The sequence below is a fragment of the Otolemur garnettii genome, unplaced genomic scaffold, assembly GCF_000181295.1.
Source record: "Otolemur garnettii isolate 467f Iridium unplaced genomic scaffold, OtoGar3 scaffold00026, whole genome shotgun sequence".
In the NCBI taxonomy this organism is placed as follows: domain Eukaryota; kingdom Metazoa; phylum Chordata; class Mammalia; order Primates; family Galagidae; genus Otolemur; species Otolemur garnettii.
In genome coordinates, this window is record NW_003852421.1 from 3,860,965 (window position 1) to 3,864,105 (window position 3,141).

The window sequence follows — 3,141 nt, forward strand, 5'->3', positions numbered from 1 at the left end:
TGGGCTATGGGCACCAAGCCACAACTCACATTTTCAAACAGAGGCTATTATGAGGCTATTACACTTGTTAGGTAAGTATACCTGTTTCAACTTACAAACAAATCAACTTAAGAACAAACCTACAGAACCTATCTTGCTTATAACCCCGGAACTGCCTATACTTGGTTTAGTGCAAACAGTCCAAAACACAGTTACACAGTTGTATCTAGCTGTGAGGAATCTTGGGAAATGTCATTTTTAATTGTGTGCCCAGGTGAGAGCTAGCATGCTGTTACTGCAAAGAAAAGGGGAAAAAAAAACAGAAAGAAAAGAGAATATGGAAAGAGGAAATAGCTGCCTCTGAGACAGCTCCCACCTGTGACTATTATTGCTGGGCCTTATACCAAGCCCTTTAGGCACACCATTTAATTTTTCTGATCATGTTCTCAAAGTATAGTCGTATTTTTCATACAGATATAATTTTTAGATGCAGTCTTTTTTCTATAAACATAAACATAATGTTATAATGTATGTAAACACAATTAAAGGTCCAATTTAATAACACACTTTTTGGAGAGTATATGGGATATCTCCAGGAAACCCAATGTCTCTACCAACAGTACACAATAGCTACCAGTTCAGGGATGGGTGTTACAACTAACGATAGTGACAGTTAGTAAGCATCTCTTAAAAATTAGAGCAAGTTCTGGGAAATGGAAAACTAGGGGAACTCAGTACATTAGTAATGTGGCCAGTGACATGGTACTAAGGGTAACCATACAAATTATAGTGCTGTAAACAGGGGTGTCTCATGGAAGTTAATTTGGAAGGAGAAACTTGGGAACTTGGTATGCAAATTTATGTCAAATATATGTAAATTTATGCCAGCCTATATGCAATTCGAAGACAAGACCTCTGGGGGAGAAATATGCATGTATATATTATGTATATTTTCTTTTTAAACTAGCCTGTAATTTCTTGCATGTCATGGTTTTCCCATATGTGGCCTCACCAGCCCGTCCTTCACAAAGAACTAAAGGCAATTCAAACATCAAGACTCAGCATCTGGTGTCAATGTCAGAGCCTGAGTGACCAACAGAAACAACAGGCCTTCAGAGGTCTCAGAAACTCTGGGCAAGGTCCCTGGCAGGGAGGCCTCTAAAGTCAGAGATGAGTAACAAAGCAAGGTTGCAGAATCAGCTGTGTCTGGGGGGCCTCTTTAAAAGTAGACAGATGCCTTCTATCTGCCCGGGGTTGTTTGTGTACCATTCTGTTTGGAGGAGAGAGAGGGCCGAGATAAGCCTTCAAGGCCCCTTGGCCTCCAACAGTGGCTGAAACCTCCAGATGGATCTGTTTTCACTGAGTAGATGTCCTACCATGACACCCAGCATGGGGGACAAGGGAGGTGACTTGCTGGGAGGGTACAGGTTGGGCAGAGGTAGAGGGGAGTATTTCTGCTTTTGACCAACACTTTGTATCTATTATATCACTAGAGGAAAAAACATGCAGACTTCAAACAGCCCAAACCAATTATGAGTGTGGGGAATATGTAAAATGATAGGATGCTGTTTGGCCTCTGGACAGTGCCCTGCTGTATTTCTACATGTGACATGTTATAAATAAAGCCTCAACCAAACTGTAAAACCTGAAGAAAAAATGAGGAGGAGAAAAGCTGCTGTTCCTCTCTGAGACCCACCCCTGTGCACATGCAAAACAGATGAGCTCAAGGAGACCCGGCGCATCGTCGTCTCTATAATGTAAATCTAAAAATGGTTTCCAGATGGAATCTGAGACACGTAGCTCACCATCATATCAGGGAACAGGCCCCCTTTTGACCACATCCAAATGAACCACTGATCCAAATGTCTATGCAGGGGCAAGTGTGGCTTTTGCAGATTGCCTGGAACATTTTTCGAGCTGCCCCTGTGGTTCCTGGGCTCTCCCTGGGGGAGGTGCTGAGGCTACGTTGACCATCAAGGCACCAGGCAACTTCTCAGGCCCCCCAACAAGTCCCAGCCTTCCTCAGCCCTGTGGTGGCATCCCTCCTGCTCACTTGCCTCCTTTTATTTTTCCCAGGCTGGCCAAATGGGACAGGCAACTCCATCAGATACGGTGATACGTCTCCCAAGGGTAAGGTTTCCTCCCTTCCCCTCCAACCCCAAAACTGCAGAAAACTCTATGGCGGTAACCTCGACTGGCAAGCAGAGTAGAAGATTAAAACAAGGTTGAGAGTTGTCCGGCATGTAAATTAGGATTAGATTTGGCTGCAAGTGACAGAGAGTCCAGAACAACAGGGGCTTGAACAGCATAGGCAATTATCATCCTCTCGTGTAAAGCCATACTGGAGGGAGGGGCAGCCCAGAGGTCATTGAGAGGCTTTGCAAAGTTGCCGGGACTCAGGATCTGTCCATGTGGCTACTCGAACATTGGAGCAGCTTCCATAGCATGCTCAAGACAGCTGCTTCAGCCCCAGTCATCACGTCCACATTTCAACCAAAAAGTCCAGTAGATTATTTCCAATGACAATCCCACAATGAATCATGCCGCCTCATGCCGAAACCCCTTCAGTAATGTCAAGGACATCTCTCCTTTCATCAGGAGATGGGATCTAGTGGACGGCACCTGTGGCTCAAGGGAGTAGGGCATCGGCCCCATATGCTGGAGGTGGTGGGTTCAAACCCAGCCCCGGCCAAAAACTGGAAAAAAAAAAAAGAGAGAGATAGGATCTATTTCCCCACCCTTGAATCCAGACTGACCAGTAGAATTTGATAGAAATGACACCATTTGAATGATAGAGCCTGGGCCTTACACAGTCTCAAAGCTTCCTTTCTGTCTCTCCCCCTTGAAACCCTGAGACCACCTGTTGCAATAAGACCAGTATGGCTGGCAGGAGAATGCATCACCTCGCAGAGAGGAACTGAGGAGCCCCTACCGGTGGGCACATAGATGAGGCCATCTCAGATCCTACAGCCCAGCTATGGGCAAGACAGCATGAGAAAACTCCCAAGTTGCCCACTTTGGGAATCACAAAAAACAATGAATTCTAGTGGTCTTATCCACTAATTCTTGGTGTGATTTAGCACACAGAAATTGATACTTGGGCTCAGCGCCTATAGCTCAACCGGCTAAGGCGCCAGCCACATACACCTAAGGTGGCGGGTT